At 43.5% G+C, this 22,222-nt stretch overlaps 1 long non-coding RNA gene across 1 annotated transcript in view; it reads right to left on the reverse strand.

Moving 5' to 3' along the window:
- The window catches only part of LOC119937823, a 102,691-nt gene that overhangs the window by 49,188 nt on the left and 31,281 nt on the right, over window positions 1–22,222 (reverse strand). Inside the window, exon 2 of the long non-coding RNA XR_005454222.1 lies at window positions 2,125–2,298. This is a non-coding gene — a long non-coding RNA (uncharacterized LOC119937823). The remainder of the gene's footprint in view (window positions 1–2,124; window positions 2,299–22,222) is intronic.

Genomic DNA, 22,222 nt, shown 5'->3' on the forward strand with positions numbered 1-22,222 from the left:
CCAATGAGGATAAGTCAATCAATGGTACTTAATGAGCGCTTATTGTGTGCAGAGCACTGTAATAATGATAACAATACTACTAATGATGGTATTTGTTAAGTGCTTACTATGTGTCAAGCACTGTTCTAAACGCTGGGTTCGATTCAACCTAATCAGGTTGGACACAGTCTCTGTCCCTCTTGGGGCTCACAGCCTTTATCCCCATTTTACAGATGAAGTAACTGAGGCCCAGAGAAGTTAAGTGAGTTACCCAAGGTCACACAGCAGACAAGTGGCAGATTAGAATCCAGGTCCTTCTGACTCCCAGTCCCGTGATCTACCCAGTTGGCCATGCTGCTTCACACCATATCATTAAAAATACCCAAAAGTGTTCACTTTGTGACCCACTGGGTGTGGACTTCAACTCAATTTCCTTGAACGGAAAATGCCCCGTGAAGTGTTCCCAGCACCCTGAGCAAATATCAGTTGATGATGATGACTTTTCAAGACAGTAACCCTACTGCAAATCAGACATCTGTGGCTAACTGGGGTTTATTCTCATCGCTAATGAATGGAGAACTTTAGGGTCAGTACTACAGATCTGAAAATCCACCCTGAAAACATGAAAATCTTCCAAAGACAGCATTTCTCCTTTAATGATTATGTAGTAAAGATGGTTCTATTACTCCATTTGGAATCTGTAAAAATGGATATAGGTGAAAGTCCAGGGAGCTGGTTATTAGTAACATTTCCAATCTTATTATGAATATAGACAACATGCGATTTAAAATGAATTTTAAAGGCCCAGGAGAAGTTTGCTGACACTAATTAAAAGAAACATTTTGACAGCAACCATCTGGAGCAATGTTTAACTGAATAAAATCTGCTAAAAAATGAGTTTACTATAACCAATCTCTTGAGCAGGTTACAGAAATAACACTCTAAGAACTACTCATCGGGGGCTGAAATCATTTGCTTAACTATTTGACATTTGCTTTCCAGTTTGAAAAGAGAAACCGCATTTCTGGGAGGACCCTGGATTAAATGAGTTATAGATTTGGACTAATTGGTAGTTGATTAAAGCTATTCAACCGTGACTGTGTTGAATGTGGAAGCATAAATTTGGCCCTGATAGGGAAGTCCTTAATTGCAAAAGAGAGAAGCAAAAATACTCAGGCCGAGAATGCCTGAGTGAAAATGCCGAGAGAAAAATTTTCAGGTTCTCCACTTCACATGACAATTTATGCAACGGGGCTTGTTGAAATATTTAATTTACACACTGGTCTCCCAGCCATCAGGTTTGTAACGTTTTGGGTTTCAAAATTTGTTTTGATTTCCATTGGACGTTAAGATGGGCAGATGAAACATTTTAGAGACCGCCTGAAGCATGACCTCTGACGATATGGCGTGGCCAGGGACAGTTGGGAGACAACAGCAGGAGATGAATCAGCCCTCAGAAACAGATGCTGGGAACAGATGCTTTAAGAAAATCCAACACAAAGAGACAGACAGAAAATCATGGAAGGCGCTATCAGGAATAAATGCAAGGGGCAAGCTTTACCTGCACACGATGGGGAAAGGGTTGTCAGTAAAGAATCAATCTTTCCACCTTCTTATGTGCTAATAAATCTCACATGAGTAAGGTCATCTTTGAACCCAAAGGACAACGTGGACACCTGGCCATTCTCTTCCCTTCCTACTTCCCCCTCTTCCTCTCCCTCCCTCTCTCCACACACAGGGTGAGGGAGGAAGAAAGAGAGGGTGAGCCAAAGCCACCCTGAGAATTTTTGAAATAGTCCAAAACCCATGGCGATTTCTCACCAAGGATTGTTCCCCAGAGACAATGAAGAACCGTAAAATGACCCCTCCAAAGTAGGGTTAGATTTTCATATATCAATCCTGACAGTTTGGGCTGCTTCATTTTAATCTGTTTTCATTAGTTTTAGATTACATTCTTACTGTTCTATGGGTCCCTCTTCCCCTACTTAGTTTTAAGTCCCCTTGTGGGCTGAGGGGCTGTTTCTTATGTGATTTTCTTGGAATTACTCTGGCACTTAAAACGGTGTTTACTATGGTTCGAGTGCATGATGGTTATTATTAAAAAGAATAAAACAGTAATATATTTTCCCAAGTGTATACACTCACCTAAGAGTCCAGTTTGGCTTCAGTCTTCAATAGCGTCAGCTTGATTTTCAGAGGGCAATTAGTCATGTGCTCGGCTCCCTGTCAGATGTTCAGAAAAGCCTCTGGAGGAGCTCTCATCTGGAAGAGCATGAATCAGAAGACTCTCAGCTTCAACTACGGCATTTCATCAAACCTCTGAAAAGAGAAGAAAATTGGTGGCAAATTGAGTGGCTGGAAAAAACCCTACTTCTGAAGCATTGGAAGCCGATTTTCCATTCATTAAAATGCCAAAATTCCCCACGATTGGTAACAAAATACCTTTAAGTTAGTTAGATTTAGGCTCTTTATCAAAGGTAGACATACACCATACAGCTGCCTATTTCACATCTTCATTTCTCATGGAAGAGGATATGATCTGACATTTCAGGGCCAGTTCAAAGAGCCTGCTGATTAAATACTAATCTGTCAGTCCTCTGCTCTCACATTACCAGGAGACAGATTAATTTAGGCCTTCTGGCTTTTTCACGGCTAGCTGTTTCTGAAAACCAGACAAGTGCATGTACTTTTTCCTAGTTCCACACTAAACGGCAGGCACACAGGAGAGTGGATAAGATCTGGGGAGTACATTTCATCCCCTGAGCACCCCAGCCAGACATTCCACAGCAAATCTACCCAGAAAACTCCCGAGCCCGTCAGGTACTATGCAAGAAGTGCCTTCCAGATCGCCAAAGTGAATACAATTGCTGCGAACCTTTCTTTCAGGATGGACCTTTGGAGAAAGGATCACAAAGCTCTGGTAGATCAGGACTGTATTATTTCAGAAAAACTTCTGCATACCACTTAACCATAATGCCATGAGGACACAGGCAGTCCCTCAACAAGAATTTATTGCCAGAGTCCTACATTAGGCATAAAATATATGTAGTGGTCGTACTACCTGTTAAGCACTTATAATTAATCATATTTATTAAGTGCTTACTGTGTGCAGGGCACTGTACAAGTACGGTGTGCAAGTACACTGTGCTTGGGAGAGGACAAAAAACAATATGCCAGACATATTCCCACAACGAGCATTATATGCCAAACACTATTCTAATCCCTGGACTAGGTACAAGAGAAGCAGATTGGACACAATCCCCATCCCACATGGGGTTCCCAGGCATTTATGTTTTGACCAACATACATTCTGTAGATGTTTGAAAAATATATACTCAGCACAGTCCACACTCCTCCACCAGCATGATAGAGCAATTTATCACCACCGCCCGAGGGTGGCCTATACCTGGGGAGAGGCCCCAGTTCAACGTGAGAGCTATTATGGCCATCTGAGGGGAAAATAAATACCACTACCAACTTCTCCGTCCTTGATCTTGTCTAAAATGGAATTTCCTAATCACAGCGCCATGCTATTCTGCCTGCTAGTCCGGCTACGCATATGTTGGGGGTCAGTCCTTCTTAATCGGCCCAAAGGTAGAAGTGACCATCTGGTCCTGTCACCTAAAAAAAACCATCCTTGGCTGCACAAGCCTTTTTCCAGTACTCATTTTCTGGCTCGGGTCTGCCTAGTTGCGCAACAAGAGCTGTATATTTTTGTGGTTGCTGTTGTTCTTTCTTCTGTTTTTCATATCTTGCTTTGGCTTTTCCTATGATTTTCACAAGTGGAAATGCCACCCCCAGCCCTCCACTCATTCCTAATCAGTTAAGCTACTCTAAATTCCACATTCAGAGGTCACTTTCAGAATGCTGATGAGGACTCAGGGATATCCTGCCTCTTCAGTGCGGATTGCAGCCATTCTAACTAAGCACCTTGCAATGTGTACCTTTGGGCATAGGGGATTGAGTGAGAGATTGTGGATGGCGAGGTCATTTCCCTGGGTTTTGCCACATCAGGATTTCCCCAACTCTTCGGTCCCTTTGCACTCTGCTGAGTGATTCTCCGTTTAGAGAATTCACTTCCTTAATAATCTAAACAAAATTTAAAATTCCCAATCCTGCCGAATCCTTTCGCTGATAATAATGAATTGGATTCTCTCATATTTAGGAGAACAGTCAAATTACACTCCATGGCACGGCAAAGAGCAAAAGTACTGTAAACACAAGCAAATCACAATTATGTTCTATTTTATTGCTCCATTCTATAAAATGCTAAAAGGCTCCATGACTTCAAATTGGTTTGACACAAATTACACGGGTTAATTTTTAACAAGCGTGTTAATTTTTAACACGCCGAGAAGCAGCGTGGCTCAGTGGAAAGAGCACGGGCTTTGGAGTGAGAGTTAGGGGTTCTAATCCCGGCTCCACCAATTGTCGGCTGTGTGACTTTGGGCAAGTCACTTAACTTCTCTGTGCCTCAGCTACCTCATCTGTAAAATGGGGATTAAGACTGTGAGCCCCCCGTGGGACAACCTGATCACCTGGTAACCTCCCCAGCGCTTAGAACAGTGCTTTGCACATAGTAAGCGCTTAATAAATGCCATTAAAAAAAACCAAAATTTTCAACGTGTAGTAATCATGCTTCCACAAGCATATATCACATATATAAGCATAGATCCACAAGCACATATATACAAGATATATGCTTCCAAAAGCATATATCACCACAAGTACAACCTCCCTGACTTTTTCTCCTAACCTCTCAACCTCTGACAGTCTGTATCTCTATCCTTAAAGAAACTAATCTTTTCAAGTGTTAAATATCAAATATTGAAACCACCAGCTTCTTAGATGAAAATCAGATGATACTTAAATATCTTTCAAATCCCTCACATTTAACCCTGTGAATGCTTAGTCTCCTAGTGGTAGGAGAGAAAGGCCAGAAAATCATTCTAATTATCTAGGCTCCATAAAATTTCCAGGTCAGCATAAAATGGATTCCGTGAAAATGATGTAAAGAGTAGGAAATGTACAAGAAGTGCTATTTCAACTATGTGCCAAGGACCTAGATTTAGTAGTCCCAAAGGCACTGGAAAAAGCATTTGTCAGAAGCAAATTCAGAAATAAAATAGTGGCGACTACCACCTCACCCTCCACAGAAAAGTGAAAACTCTAAGGAGTTTCTCTCCTCTTCATCAGTTTTCGGTGCCTTTATTCTGTTTCCAAGTTCCTTTTTCCACCCTTCAGTTTTCTTTTACTTTCCAGCCTTGAGGACTCTGGCCTACAGGGCTAGAAGATCACCTGGGGCCCACTGAATTCTGCCCGATGGGATGGAAGAAGCAGAGAACTCAGGATGGGCTTCGTCTTGGGTGAAGTTCAAGGCTCTGCCAAGGAGGTGCTTGTTGTCTGCTTCTGAACATTTTTCGGAGGGGTAAATTAACTGGTCGTGGAGTTTCAGGGCTTGAAATACCTCAACAGCAGAATCAAATCTTAAGAGTTGGTATGGTACAACTACAAGTGTTTCATGAGAGAAACAAATTGTCAGATTAAGAGCCCACGTACAGATCTCAACTCCGACATCTACCAAATTTGAGCTTTCCTTATGAATTCCAGAAAAGACAGAACCAGAACCCCACATACTTTGCAGATTGAATAACCAAGCAACTTGAAGACTTCCAGCTGCAGAAATCCAACTAGATTTCTGTAAAACTCTTCAGTATATTCCAATCAATATCTCTTAGGCCAGAATAAGTTGAGGTTAGTACCTCACTGTGGAACTGGACTTTCTTTCATTCGTTCATTCATTCAATCGTATTTATTGAGCGCTTACTGTGTGCAGAGCACTGTACTAAGCGCTTGGGAAGTACAAGTTGGCAACATATAGAGACAGTCCCTACCCAACAATGGGCTCACAGTCTAGAAGGGGGAAACAGACAACAAAACATGTAGACAGGTGTCAAAATCGTCAGAACAAATAGAATTTAAGCTATATGCACAACAGTAACAAAATAAATAGAATAGCAAATACGTACAAGTAAAATAGAGTAATAAACCTGCAGAAAATATATACAAGTGCTGTGGGGAGAGGAAGGAGGTAGGGCGGGGGGGATGGGGAGAAGGAGAGGAAAAAGGGGGTTCAGTCTGGGAAGGCCTCCTGGAGGAGGTGAGCTCTCAGTAGGGCTTTGAAGGGAGGAAGAGAGCTAGCTTGGCGGATGTGTGGAGGGAGGGCATTCCAGGCCAGGGGGAGGACGTGGGCTGGGGGTCGACGGCGGGGCAGGCGAGAACTAGGTAAAGTGAGGAGGTTAGGGGCAGAGTAGCGGAGGGTGCGAGCTGGGCTGTAGAAGGAGAGAAGGGAGGTGAGGTAGGAGGTGGAGAGGTGATGGACAGCCTTGAAGCTGAGAGTGAGGAGTTTTTGCTTGATTCGTAGGTTGACAGGCAGCCACTGGAGATTTCTGAAGAGGGGAGTAACATGCCCAGAGCGTTTCTGCACAAAGATGATCCGGGCTGCAGAGCGAAGTATAGACTGAAGTGGGGAGAGACAGAAAGATGGGAGATCAGAGAGGAGGCTGATGCCGTAATCCAGTCGGGATAGGATGAGAGATTGAACCAGCAAGGTAGCAGTTTGGATGGAGAGGAAAGGGCAGATCTTGGCGATGTTGCGGAGGTGAAACCAGCAGGTTTTGGTGATGGGTTGGATGTGTGGGGTGAACGAGAGAGCGGAGTCGAGAATGACACCAAGGTTGTGGGCTTGTGATACGGGAAGGATGGTAGTGCTATCTACAGTAATGGGAAAGTCAGGGAGAGGGCAGGGTTTGGGAGGGAAGATAAGGAGTTCAGTCTTAGACATACTGAGCTTTAGATGGTGGGCAGATATCCAGATGGAGATGTCCTGAAGGCAGGAGGAGATACGAGCCTGGAGGGAGGGAGAGAGAGCAGGGACAGAGATGTAGATTTGGGTGTCATCAGCGTAGAGATGATAGTTGAAGCTGTGGGAGAAAATTAGTTCACCAAGGGAGTGAGTGTAGAGAACAAAAGGGGACCAAGAACTGACCCTTGAGGAACCCCTACAGTAAGGGGATGGGAGGAGTAGGAGGATCCCACAAAGGAGACTGAAAATGAATGGCCGGAGAGATAAGAGAACCAGGAGAGGACGGAGTCCGTGAGGCCAAGGTCGGATAGCATGTTGAGGAGAAGGGGGTGATCCCCAGTGTCGAAGGCAGCTGAGAGGTCGAGGAGGATTAGGATAGAGTAGGAGCCGTTGGATTTGGCAAGAAGGAGGTCATTGGTGACCTATGAGAGGGCAGTTTCGGTGGAGTGTAGGGGACGGAAGACTTCAGAGAGTGGCTACTGTGATTTAGGTGAGATGGCATTAAATACAGTTCTAAAAGGAGCATGGAACTTTTGGGGCTGCAACAAACCCCTCTGTGGCCCCAATCTGTGGGAATGTGGGACCTGGGGCTCTCCTGACTGGAGGGTCAGAGCCCTGCCTGGCTGAGGAAAGCTTCCCTCCCTCTCCCTTTAGGTTAGTTATTCCCCTGTCACCTCTTTTGACTGTAAACCAACCAAGCAAGGCCCAGGTCCTCTCTCGGGCAGTGAGCCAATCTCCTCTCTGTATAAGTAGCCAGAGAAAGAGGCTCAACTGTGCTGAAGATGAAAATCCCCGATTAATCTCTTTAGTGGAGTGTTGGCTAGTCGATAACAGGATTTTCTTCATTCATCCTGCAGTCAGGGAGATGAAGACTGTTCCCAGGCCCAGTTTGGGTTGGGAATTCCATTTAGTTCATTGTTAGGGCTCTCCTCACTGTGCCTCATTCTCGCCTGTCCCGCCGTCGACCCCTGGCCCATGTCATCCCCCTGGCCTGGAATGCCCTCCCTCCGCATATCTGCCAAGCTAGCTCTCTTCCTCCCTTCAAAGCCCTACTGAGAGCTCACCTCCTCCAGGAGGCCTTCCCAGACTGAGCCCCCTCCTTCCTCTACCCCTCCTCCCCTCCCCATCCCCCCGCCTTACCTCCTTCCCTTCCCCACAGCACCTGTATATATGTATACATGTTTGTACGTATTTATTACTCTATTTTACTTGTACATATTTATTCTATTTATTTTATTTTGTTAATATGTTTTGTTTTGTTGTCTGTCTCCCCCTTCTAGACTGTGATCCCGCTGTTGGGTACGGACCGTCTCTATATGTTGCCAATTTGTACTTCCCGAGCCCTTAGTACAGTGCTCTGCACACAGTAAGTGTTCAATAAATACGACTGAATGAATGAATGGATGCTTATTAATACCAGTAATAAAAACACTGCAGTGAAAGAGATGTGCCCAAGGAGGTGAAATTTAGGGAAATTCTGCAGCCTGAAAAGAACAGTGGGATATGTGTGGTTTTGAAAAAGGAGACTTTACTTCTTAAAATTGCAAACTAGAGAAAAAACCTTTGTCTTCTGGAGAAAAAGCTTTGTTTCGTTACTACTTTAGATTGCTTCCCTGGAGAAGCTGATGTGAAAAAGACAGCAGAGAGAATGTCACTACTCAGGGACAAAAGCCACTGCATATTTGAATGGAAATCTTTGAACTTCTATATCACTTCCTCACAATATTCGTTGGAGAATCCAAGGTAGAAGTCGTGAATACATTTCAATATTTAGGACAACATCAAAATAAAACAACCTGCTACATCTGTTTCCAAGACAGCTTAGAAGCTGTTTCTGCTTCTGTGTTTATGTACCTACTAAAAATTCCCTAAAGAGCAAAACCTTGCTGTAAATATCATTTTATCCTATTAATCTGCAAGGCATCTCCCTTAAGTTATACTCTGGAGGCCTTTTTTTGCATATTCCAAAATTCCTTCTCAAAAAAGAAAAAACATTAAATTTAACGTACAGGCAGCGTGACCTAGTGGAAAGAGGTTAGGATTGAGAGTCGGGACATCTGGGTTCTAGTCCTGTCACTGGCCTGTTGTGTGATCTTGGGCAAGTCACTTAACCTCTGTGACTCAGTTTCCTCAACTGTAAAAAGAGAATAAAGTCCCAGGTCTACCTACCTGATACACTGTGACTCCTAAGTGGGACAGGGTCTTTGACTGATCTGATTACATTCTGTGAGCCCGTTTTTGGGTACGGACCGTCTCTATGTGTTGCCGACTTGTACTTCCCAAACGCTTAGTACAGTGTTCTGCACACAGTAAGCACTCAAATATGATTGAATGAATTACAAACTCAAAAAGGCCATAATCTTTAGAGGGCTAAATAGTGCCTATCAATCATCCTGCTTCCTCTCTCAAAATGGCATCCATTTGGGGGAGGAAGGGGGAGAGGGGCAAAAAAAAAGCAAGGTGCAGGGGAAAGACTGCTGAGGCTTCCGGGATGAAGATTTCTGACTGAAGAGCCACCTAAGGCATGTTACGTGGTAGGCGGGCTAAAATGGGCAGTGAAGAACAGTGGCTATGAAGATGGTTGCCCAGAAAACCAGCTATTGGTCAGCAATGCTATGGCACAGCTTTGGCATTTTTCTGTGGTCATATGGGCCAGAAATGGGTACGAAATCTGCACCCCTACCACCTATTATCTTGCTGCACCCAGGGACCTGGCGGGAACGAAACTGGCAGGGACGAGAGAGAGATCAGGGGCACTGTGCAAACCACTAGCAGAGTAATATATTTCTTGGCTCAGGCATTAGCAAGCAGTCCCAAAGTCTTCACTGCTGGACTGAGACTTGCTTGTCAATTTCAGTGGGATGATCTCACCCTCCGATGAGCCTCTTTTCTGGCACTCTTCCCCCAGGCTGACCTACTCTGTGCTTTGCCAAGTGCTAACAGGGCTCTGTTGGGTGTTTTGTGCTGGATTTCGGGATCCATAGTGGCTAGGATGTTCGTCGGTTTATCTCTTTCACACGGTCTAGTGGATAGAGCACGGGTCTGGAATCAGAAGGACCTGGGTTCTAATCCTGCTCTGCTACTTGTCTGCTATGTGACCTTGGGCAAATCACTTCTCTCTGACTCAGTTACCTCATCTATAAAATGGGGATTAATCCTGTGAGCCCCATGTGGGACACGAACTGTGTCCATCTTGATTCGCTTGTATTTACCCTAGAGCTTAGTACAATGCCTGGCACATAGCAAAGGACTTAAATAACTTACCAAAAAATTACTCAAACAAAAGGCAGTCAGCTTCTCACAGACAGACACAGAAACACATACACACAAGCACAGTTGCAAACACACACCAATCCCAAGTGTGAGCAACCTACAATGGTGTTATCTGGAGAGAGCAGCAGAACATAGGCCAGAGGTAGGAGTTGAAAAAGAAGAAAGAAGAAATACAACAGTGCCACATTTGAATGGCACAAGCCTTGCCTTTCTGCTCAAATGCTGGTTCAGTGGGTCCAGACTGGAACGACGGTCCTACACAATGAAAACTGAAATCTGACAAATCTAACTACAAGGAGATAAGGAGAAGGAGAATGGAGTGTACACCTAGATAGACAAACAGGTAGGTTGGCGTACTTCAGTAAACGCCATTTATTGATTTGTTTGACTGATATTCTTGTCCTATCATTTGATGTAAAGTTTGGTTCAAAGAGGGGGGCTGGTGAAACTGCAGAAGATGCTGTATGTGACTGCTATAAAAGGTCCAGGACTCTCATCATTAAGAGATAATCCAGGCAAATGGCTCCGGATTCCAAGATTGAGGACTGATATTTCCAAGTAATGAATATTAGTGAATATGAGCATAAATAAGATTGCAATATTTATTCTCATTATTTCAGAATTCCTTTGCCTAAGGAATAAAATTTATCTCTCCTACTGAACTGGTTATTCTTTGACCGTCAGCCATAAATATCCCAGTAACACACAATGGGAGGATAATACAATTTATATTTACAATATTTGATTTAGTTTATCATCTTCCTTCCCATTATCAGTGTCAGCTAAATCTATCAAAAGAATCAATAAAATATTTGTTTGACTAATAAGAAAATAGGCAGACTGCTTCAAATAATATGAATGGTCCTTCATGTATATAAGTTTAATGTCTTTCTCATATATAATCATGAATTATATAGGGGATAAAAATAGCTCTTTTGGATTAGTAAAATCAGCTCCACAACTTCAACTAATTACACATTGTAATGTGATTTTTCAAGGGAGAAATGCTTGATGGAATATTCTTTGGTTTCCCTGGTATTACCTAAAATCAATCAACCTGATCATTTAGATCCCAGACTGAGCCCCCTTTTTCCTCTCCTCCTCCCCATCCCCCTCGCCCTACCTCCTTCCCCTCCCCACAGCACCTGTATATATGTTTGTACAGATTTATCACTATTTCACTTGTACACATTTACTATTCTATTTATTTTGTTAATGATGTGCATATAGCTTTATTTCTATTTGTTCTGATGACTTGACACCTGTCCACATGTTTTGTTTTGTTGTCTGTCTCCCCCTTCTAAAATGTGAGCCCATTGTTGGGTAGGGACCATCTCTATATCTTGCCAACTTAGTACAGTGCTCTGCACACAATAAGCGCTCAATAAATATGACTGAATGAATGAATTAATTTAGATACTTTATGCGTGCTTGGCCCCTCTTTCTTTATCTCTTATTAGACTTTATTATCAATTGGGTTTTTCTCACCATCTTTTCAGATCACCCAGCCCTTCGGAATCCACCCTCCAAACCACCCAATTAGTTGTTTCTCATCTCACGAACTGCTTCTCCTCTCCCACTCCCTTCTATGCCACCCTGACTTGTTCCCTTTATTCATCCCCCCTCCCAGCCCCACAGCATATTTGTAATTTATTTATATTAGTGTCTGATTCCCCCTCTAGACTGTGGGCTCATTGGGGGCACAGGGACTATGTCCGCCTATTGTTTTATTGCACTCTCCCAAGCTCTTAGTACAGTGCTCTGCACAAAGTGCTCAATAAATATGACAATGAATGGATGTAAGCCAATTATCTAAAAGTCTAAATAATTACAGAAGTCTAGTAGATAAATCTTGGAACAACACTTGCTCCAAGTTCTGTTTCCAGCTCTTGCCTATTAGCTCAATAGGCACTTAGACACTCTCTGCTTAGATATTATTTTTTTGAGTTCCTTCATTATTTTTCATTCTTTAAAATGGAAATTTTGTAAATGCAATATTTACTCCACTCCCACTTTCTCTGAAAGATTTATTGTAAGCTCCTTGAGCAAATCTTTCGTGTCTTCTATTGTTCTTCATTCAAGTGCTTTTTTTATTAAGCGCTTACTATGTGCAAAGCACTGTTCTAAGCGCTGGGGAGGTTACAAGGTGATCATGTTGTCCCACAGGGGGCTCACAGTCTTAATCCCCATTTTCCAGATGAGGTAACTGAGGCACAGAGAATTTGAGTGACTTGCCTGAAGTCACACAGCTGGCAATTGGCAGAGCCAGGATTTAAACCCCTGACCTCTGACTCCAAAGCCCGTGCTCTTTCCACTGAGCCACGCTGCTTCCCCATTATTGCTATACATTTTGTCTGCCTTCCCCATTAGTTGGTAAACTCCTTAAGAGCAGGGATTGTGTGCTTTGTTTCTGCTCTACTCTCCAGGGTGCTTAGTATAATGCTTAGCACTCAGTAGGACTTCAATAAGTACCACTGCTTGACTGATTAATGTACCCCAGTTAAAATTTTCACCCTTCATAGCACTATCTTCAAACATAAAGGGCAACTGTCTCCCTTTACCAGTGATCATGAAAATGGTAATAATCAACTCCCAGAATTATTTTCACTAATATTATGGTATTTGTTAAGCACTTACTGTGTATCAAGCACCGTTCTAAGCTTTGGGATAGGTACAAGTCAATCAAATTGAACACAGTCCCTAGCCTACATGAGGCTTGCAGTCTAAGTAGGAAGGAGGAAAGGTATTTAATCCCCATTCTACAGATGACGAAACAGGCACAGAGAAGTCAAGGAACTTGCCCAAGGTCACACAGCAGACAACTGGAAGAGCCAGGATTAGAACACAGGTTCTCTGGCTCCCAGGCCTGTGCTCTTTCCACTAGGCAACACTGTTCTTCTCTCCACCAATGGTAAAAGGGAAATACTTATTTAATTTGAGCAACATTACCTCCAAGTTTTCAATATTAGGGAGAGAGAAGACAGTAAACAGGAAGCCTCTGGACCAGGACAACTTTTGTTGCTCTATAGCTAGGTCTCTTTCTCTCCCCCCCCCCTTTTTTTTTGATGTTTTTATTCTGTGCATTTTGTCCTCCTGTTAAGGGTAGAGTACTTGTTGCCTTCAGCCTTTCAAACATATCTCTGATGATTCTATGGTTACAGGACTTTTCTTTAGAGAAGATCAATACCAAAGCCATCCTCTCTGCTGTATTCTGCCACTGAAGTTGTGTCAAGATGTCCACTTGACAGAAAATTATCCTACAAGTGAGACTATCCCTGCCAACTGTGTCAGAAAGCAGCACTCTACATGTGTGTTTGAAGAAACAGAACTGAATAATCAGAGCTCAAAAAAAATTACAGTAAGTGAAAAATCCCATGTCGCGTTTTCTGGGGAGTTCAGACCCTTGACTTAAAAGAGCTTTATAATTCATTAAAATGTGAATGGAAATGCCTCTCTAGAACTATTACTGGCTCTCTTACAATGAATGAATTTTAAACGCCAACAGAGAACATGAAAAGGGGGGTCAGCGATTTGAATTCAAGAGGAAAGATGTGGTCTCACCAGAGAATCAACTTCATCAGCTTTAATGGCCACGATCCCGGTGAAAGGCTTTTCCCACAGTTGTCCTTTGGGCCCTAGGAATTTGGAAGAGGAGGGTGGTGAGGATGTACATATTTACTATTCTATTTATTTTGTTAATGATGTGCATCTAGCTTTATTTCTATTTATTCTGATGACTTGACACCTGTCCACTTGCTTTGTTTTGTTGTCTGTTTCCCCCTTCTAGACTGTGAGCCCGTTGTTGGGTAGCGATCATCTATGTTGCCGACTTGTACTTCCCAAGCACTTAGTACAGAGCTCTGCACACAGTAAGTGCTGAATAAATACAATTGAATGAATGAATGGATGAGGATGTCAAATGCGAGGGCTCTCTAGAACAAATAGATTTAGTCCCTAATCTGCAGCTGGATGCCGGGGGAAGGGACACAATCTGACGGTACCAAGAAAATAAGGCCTGAGACCCCCACCTCTTCACCCTCTCTTCCCGCCATCCCCACCAAGCTAGGCATCACACCAAGGTGGAGGTTGTTGTGTTGAGCTGCTGTTCTCCAACACACCTTGAGCCATGTTCCCATGGCAACTTCCAAGCACCTCCCAAGTCAGGCAGCTCAGGTCACTGAGGGGGAAAGCTGGGCCTCAGCAGCTGCCTTCAGCTGACAGTCATTGGAGTGGAAGGTGAACTCCTGGGAGCTCAAGGACACTCATTCCTGGCCACCTCCAGTTAAATAAACATCAATCAATCGTATTTACTTAGCGCTTACTGCAGAACACTGTACTACGCACTTGGGAGAGTACAGGAGACAGTAGACACATTCCCTGCTCACAACAAGCTCAATTCCAAAGCAGAAGACAAACATAAATATAAATTACGGATATGTACAGAAGTGCTGCAGGGCTGAGGGAGGGGTGAATAAAGGGAGTGAGGCAGAAGGGAGTAGAAAAGAGGAAATGAGGGCTTAGTCAGGGAAGGCTTCTTGGAGGAGATGTGTCTTCAAGAAGGCTTTGAAGGTGGGGAGAGTAATTGCCTGGAGGGTATTCCAGGCCAGAGGCAGGCCGTGGGTTAGAGGTCAGTGGTGAGACACACAAGATGGGGGAACAGTGAGTAGGTTGCCATTAGAGGAGCAAAGCATGTTAGCTGCGTTGTTGTAGGAGAGTAGCAAGGTGAAGTAGGAGGGGGCAAGGGGACTGAGTGCTTTAAAGCCAATGGTAAGGAGTTGGGGGGCAATAGATGACTTACTAGAATCTGGAGTAGGTGGAAGAGGCAGATGATATGGACTTAAAAGAAAGGGATGGGGAAGTGCAATGGTGTGAAAGCAGCATTTTGGAGCAAGAGGGAAGCCAACTCCCCCTTTCCCAGTGAGTCTGGGTGGGTAGTATAAGATAAACATAATAAGAAGAGGCTAACACTAGCTTATGCCTTCTGAGGTAATGGACCCATCTCAGGGCCCACCCTACTCTCCTTCTGAGGGAAGACAAACAGGCTAATAATCTAGCCACATACAAGTCCCCCAGTTAACATTCTCTCTCTCCTGCCCCGGCCCCTCTTTCGCTTTCAGCCTCCAGCCTGATCCCACAGCCTCGACCTGTCACTATCAGACATTACTTCTTCTCTTACCTCAGCCACACAGATAATCGTTTTTCAGAGAGAAGATCAGTGTGACCAGGTTTTGTAAGCTGGGTTAGCTAAAGGTACTGGTGGTACTGTTTTCTGGAGGGGGGTTAGAGGCACATTTCCTTCCCCAGCACTGCCATACTGCAGCGGGAGGAGAGGGGAAGGGGTGGGATGGATCTGGTGCATTTGCCCAGTCTTTAAAGCAGCTCTATTTGTTCGGCACCAAATTTCACTTCAGACAATTCTACAGGGCACGGAGGACTTATACTGATGGCTTATGCAATAAATAAAATGAGCTTCACTTATTGCCGCAATGCTTTAGCAAACCAAAGTTATTTTTCAGGCAAGATAAATGGCTTATCTTTAGGTTCGTTATTTAGAATCATTGCAACATACAAATCAGTGGTTTGGGTTTCTCTGAAAATCATTAATAAGCCAGAAAATTCAATCCTGACAGAATCTGAAGTCCTAATGTCAAAATTCCAGAGAAATATGGAGATAGAAATCACAGCCTAGTGGATAGAGCATCGGCCTGGGAATCATAAGAACCTGTGTTCTAACCCTGGCTCAACCAGGGTTAGACCTTGCTGTGTGACCTTGGGCAAATCACAATTTCCCTGCAGTTACCTCATCTGTAAAATGGAGATGAATACTATAAGCCCCATGTGGGTCATGGACTGTATCCAACTGGATTAGCTTGTATCTAACTTGGGATTTAGTACAGTGCCTGGCACATAATAAGCACTAAACAAATGCCCCTAAAATAAAAAATGAGAGAAAAAGAGAGAGCACACTATCCTTCATTTCTGAAGATGGCATTAGTGATAGAGAGATCCTATGCTGAAGTGAAGGTGTGGGCTGTGAAAATCACTCTTCCTGACATAGGGAGGGGGGAAAACATAAAAGTTAACATAGACCTAAATACATAAAACACTTCTCTCTCCCACCTGCTACCTACCACGCATGTCTGCTGCAGTCATCTCCAAAAATCGATTTCCTGAAACCGTGCTTCGCAATGTCCTTAGATAATTTATTCTGCCCACCCCCCTGGCTTCCACGTGTTCATTTCCAGTTCCCCATCCTTCTGGCTAGTCTACTGAAGAACACAACCAAGAGGTTTCAAACCTGCACCGCAGATCAGACCTTTGCAGAACAACAGATGCAGGGGAAGAGCAAAGAGCTATGCCCACACCTGACGGTTTTCACAGGCCATACAAAGGAAGCTGAGCCCATCAACAGACCAATCAGTCAGTCAGTCGTATTTATTGAGCACTTACTGTGTGCACAGGACCATACTAAGCGCTTGGGAGAATACCATAAAACAATAAACGTACACATTCCCTGCTCACTGCGAGATTACAGTTTAGCCAACACATAGCCATGAGAAGTTCCTCAACAGCCTAAGCGTCTACTCCATGGGGGATGGTTGGCTGAGTCGGAGTTGAAGGTCTAACCTTTTCTCATCACCACTGCAGTGTAGCAAGTCTGGGGGGAAGGTCCAACTCTGCCCAACCTATCCAATGTCATCAGGTTTGAGGTCAGAATCAGGGATCTAGAAGGTGGGGTGAGAATTCATTTCTGATCCACGGGGAAACTCTTCCAACTCGATAGGTTGGGAGCATCATCAGAAGTCTTTGAGAAACACTGGGGAACCGCTATAGGCTGATAACTGTGCTCTCAAGATACATACACAAGGAGACATTCACAGGATTTGGTGTCAGCATAGCACTATGGCCTAACAACCAATCTGAAAAATCAGCCACACAGACTTGATGCTGTCACTGAATTCAGCTACTTTAGGCAATGTACTATCCAGGAACAAAGAAGGAGAATGGAATCCAAAAGGTCAGCCTGCCTTTGGGGAGACTGACAAGAGTTTGTCCAGAATGGGGCACTGAGCATCATGCCATACTGAAGGACTATAAAACTTTAGTGGCCATTTGAATTTTACCTTCCTTCATTTCCTCTGCCGACAGTGTGGCGAAGGCACTGGTGAATAGTGGTTTGAGTAAAAAACCAGTCAGCAGGAGTGAAGAGGAGGAGCTAAGGCCTAGATCATCCGTCCCTGAATAACTGAGAGTTGGCTGGACTAATCCTTCATTTTCTGTGGCTTTAAAAATGAGTGATTTTAGTAAAAAAACCTACAGGGACAACGTCCTGTTGTTTCCCGCTGACGATTTACAGAGAAGTTGGCATGCCAACCACTTGCGAGGCTTCTTCCAATCTGACCTCCTCCATTTGTCAATTTTTAATCACCGACTTGGATCCCATATTCGATCAGGATGCCAAAGGCCGTCTCCTCCTATCACCTTGCTGAACTAGTCATTCCATAACAGGCTGAAGGGAGAAAGCAAAATGAAGAGCTCCCCGGTAGATTAATCAGAGTGCATTTCTGAGGAGCTGGGCTTACATTTTAAAATGCTCTCATCCTGAGATTGGGCAACAGTGGTAGAACAGTGGGTAGCCTGAGAACGTATGCAGTAAGGTCAGGAACGATTAAGCCTTGGCATACCAGATATCTTTGCAAACGTTGCCTCCGGCAAAACTGTGGTTCAGAAGTGAACAAATAAGACACATCGGCTTCAAGCAGTCTTCAAAATCTAATGTCTGTTTGCTCAAGCACAGAGGGTGTCCTGAGATGGGAAAATATGCTGCTGCACAGGCAAACTATGGATTTTTGTGTATTAATCACAAAACAACCTGTACTAGTTTAGTCTGCCTATGGAGTTATTTTCACTGCCCTATTTCATCATTCATTTTAGAATTAACCACGTATATTCTTGGAGTAGAGTAAAAAGGTCAGCTATTCATAGTCCAGAGCCCTTATTTACATTTTGTATAGATAATGAGTATATCTGGACAGAGTAGGAATGGGGATCAATGGGTCCCACTAAAAACTTTGGTGTAATAAAAAATAATAATAATATGTGTTTTAAGACTAAATGTTATGATGGGTTTTGATTATCTGTTAGGAAACTGACAAGATAAAAGGATAGATGAGCTCTATTGAAAAGGGGCAGGAAATGAAATCTGTGACACAAGTAAATGTCTGTAAATTAGGCTTATAAAGTCATTAAATTTTCTCCCCAAGAACTCAAGTTACCTTTCAAATGCAGCCTTCACCAGGACTAAGGGCTATTTCTCTTATTGCTTAAGTATACTTTGAAAACAAGCCTATATTAATAACAATGTTTACAGATTGGGAAAGACTTTTAACTCCTCAGGGTCACGTTTTCAGAAAACTCTCAATCTTTTAATTGCTGTGTGCAATGAGCTATGTGTGCCAAATTAACCGTGTGGCCCACAGAATCATAAATCCACATTCAAACGCCCTGGCCAAACATCCTTCTCCTGAAATGCATTTCAAAATAACATTTGGAAAAAAAAAATTGCTGTTAAGGATGAATGTTCAAAGAAGGTAGAGCAGACTATTTCCCCTGACAGAGTATCATCCTCGAGCATCTTCATCAACACTTTGGTTGTTTTTCTAGGAACGACACTTCCTAATGCTATCTCAACAGATTATGATGATCAAATGGCACCAATTAATTTCAAAGTCATTTCAGCCCGTGCTCATGCCCCTTTTCTCCTTCATGACTAATATTTAAAATTCAACCCCAATCATATTTATTGAGCACTTACTGTGTGCAGAGCACTGTACTAAGTACTTGGGAGAGTACAATATAACAATAAAGAGACATATTCCCTGCCCACGAGTTTGCAGTCTAGAGGGGGAGACAATCAGTATAAAAATTAAGTTACAGATACGTATAAGAGCTGTTGACCCCCGCAGTTTTTAGGTACACCATAGGAAGCCTTGCCAAATTTTATTTCGTCACCACCTAGCAACTGAACTGAGTTTTCCTCTTACTGCATCCTTAACCTGCTTTGTTTTAGGGTGGGTTTTTTTGCTTTTTTATGGTATTTGTTAAGTGCTTACTATGTTCCAGACAGTGCTTTAAGCACTGTGGTAGATACAAGGTAATCGGGTTGGACACAGTCTGTTTTCCACATGGGGCTCACAGACATGCCGAACATACTCAGGGATCTACACACTACTCTCTTGCTAAGGCCTTTGGGTAATAATGAGAGGCCAAATAACAACAATAATAATATTACTAATTGTGGTATTTGTTAAGTGTTTACTATCTGCCCAGCACCGAAACTTAAGCCAACAGATACATGCCAGTCGGGTTGGCCATGGTCCCAGTCCCACATGAGGTTCACCGTCTTAATCCCCATTTTACAGTTGAGGTAGCTGAGGCACAGAGAGGTTGAGTGACTTGCCCAAGGTCACACGGCAGACAAGTGGCGGAACCGGGATTAGAACACAGGTCCTTCTGACTTGTTGGGTAGGGACTGTCTCTATATGTTGCCAACTTGTACTTCCCAAGCGCTTAGTACAGTGCTTTGCACACAGTAAGCGCTCAATAAATACGATTGATTCCAGGCCTGGACTCAATCCACTAGTCCATGCTGCAAGGTGGGCTCCTTGCCCCAAGAAAAGGAAAGTAACAGAAATCTTTTATGGGAGGAAAAGGAAATCATCCCAAGAAGAAATCTCCAACACATGCTAAAAATGACAAAGGCCGGCCAGAGCAAAGAGGAGGTTTTGTTGGCTATAAAGGCCGCAAGGGGAGTCATGCTTGTTGTGGGCAGGAAACATGTCTACCAACTCAGTCATACTGCACGTTCCCGAGCACTTAGTACACTGTTCTGCACAGAGTAAGCTTTCAATAAATATGACCGATTAATTAAATGTGACCCTTCTGAGCATGGTAACTTGTAGCCCATATAATAAATAAATGATGATGGCATTTATTAAGTGCTTACTATGCACAAAGCACTGTTCTAAGCGCTGGGGAGGTTACAAGGTGATCAGGTTGTCCCACTGGGGGCTCACAGTCTTCATCCCCATTTTACAGATGAGGAAACAGGCACAGAGAAGTGACTTGCCCAAAATCACACAGCTGACAACTGGCAGAGCTGGGATTTGAACCTATGACCTCTGACTCCACATGTCACTCTTGCTCGGGGAACCTGAGGGAATGATCCCCAACAATAAGCTTGAGTATCCAGGACCAGAGTTAGAATAACACAGGGCCTCATGGGGGGGACATTCAGGACTCAGAAGACTGTACAATGCAGCCTGCCTGCCCTCTGCCCCACTTACAGTCCAATTAGACTACCCACTAGGCTTAGAAGCACTGTGATTTTCTGAAGGGCCTTGCCCACTTGATTCCCCAAGTTGAAATAATGGGCTTCCAGATGGTGTGAGGGTTAAAGTGGCCTTTTGCTTTACTCAAAGGAAAGGATTCAAACTGTTATAAACTACCACAACCTAAGTGAAAACCTGAACGTAATCCAGGGAGCAGAGAAAGCGTCTTTTATTAGGAAAAAAAAATAAGAGGAAAATAAATGAGCAAATGTGAATCTTGCAAGCTTCCGCTTGACAGTTTATTAGTAGGGAAGAAGGCTGTATGATCCAAATATGCAAAAGATCATTTACTCAGGGACTACATCAACATTTCATAGCTTTTTTTTACTACCACTTATGTTGCGCTCAAACCACACCATATGTTGTAACAACCGTACGGCAGGTGCCTCCACTGTAATGGATGATGATGATACAGAAAAAATGTAAGCGTAGCAGGTACTGTAAAAGTAACACTATGACTTTATGGAAAGGGTACTTACAGATGAAAGCCAGAGCCAGCAACATAAACCATTCAGTAGTGATGGACTTCCAAGCATCTAAGTGCCACCTCAGAAGTGAATCTAGTGCTAGAAGCTACTACTGAATCAACCAAACAGTTGCATTTATTGAGCGCTTACTGTGTGCAAAGGAATAAGAAACGGCAGACACAATCCTTGCCCTCAAGGAGTTTAAAGTTTAGAAGGGGATGGAATAGCGTTATGCTGTAACCAGAAATGTTACGTCTGCTCTCCATTGTCCCTACAAATCTTTCAGTGGTCAACTCAGTCCGTCATAAAGATAATCTATTTTTGTCCCCTTCTCCCACAAAATGAAATTCTTGTGACAGGCCTATCCACTCAGAAGTCACGACTCTGCCTGGCTGCTTATCTTTGTCCTTGAAAGTGCTACAATCTTGGAGGCTGTGTCTATTGTATGTTCACAAGTATTTCAACTAGATGAAACTATACTCGGTAAGCTTTCTTTGACTGATTGGAAAAATTTTGCCAGTCATTCAGAGACATTCCTTAAAGCGCGTACATACATACGGGCTTTCCTGAATTTGGTACCAAATCCAGGCCTAGGGAACCCTTTGTCTATTTGAGGCTAATAGAAGGGGTGGATTTCCATTCATTCAATCGTATTTATTGAGCGCTGTGTGTCGTTCTCTCATTCACCCCACATATCCAATCCGTCACCAAAACCTGCTGGTCTCACTTCCGCAACATCGCCAAGATCCGCCCTTTCCTCTCCATCCAAACCGCTACCCTGCTGGTTCAATCTCTCATCCTATCACGAATGGATTACTGCATCAGCCTCCTCTCTGAGCTCCCATCCTTCTGTCTTTCCGTACTTCAGTCTTTACTTCACGCTGCTGCCCGGATCATCTTTGTGAAGAAATGCTCTGGGCATGTTACTCCTCTCCTCAAAAATCTCCAGTGGCTGCCTGTCAACCTACGAATCAAGCAAAAACTCCTCACTCTCAGCTTCAAGGCTCTCCATCACCTCGCCCCCTCCTACCTCACCTCCCTTCTCTCCTTCTACAGCCCAGCCCGCACCCTCTGCTGCTAACCTCCTCACTGTACCTCACATGGACCCTTCATTCACCATTGCTTTGGCATGATATTATTAGGTATGGTGGTATTATTGAGAGATCTGGGAAATTAGCTACAGCCCTACCTGGACTGGAGAATGATTACTTCGACAGCTAAGATTCTACGTTTAGACCATGTCCTTT

This window comes from Tachyglossus aculeatus, chromosome 15, assembly GCF_015852505.1.
Source record: "Tachyglossus aculeatus isolate mTacAcu1 chromosome 15, mTacAcu1.pri, whole genome shotgun sequence".
Taxonomy (NCBI): domain Eukaryota; kingdom Metazoa; phylum Chordata; class Mammalia; order Monotremata; family Tachyglossidae; genus Tachyglossus; species Tachyglossus aculeatus.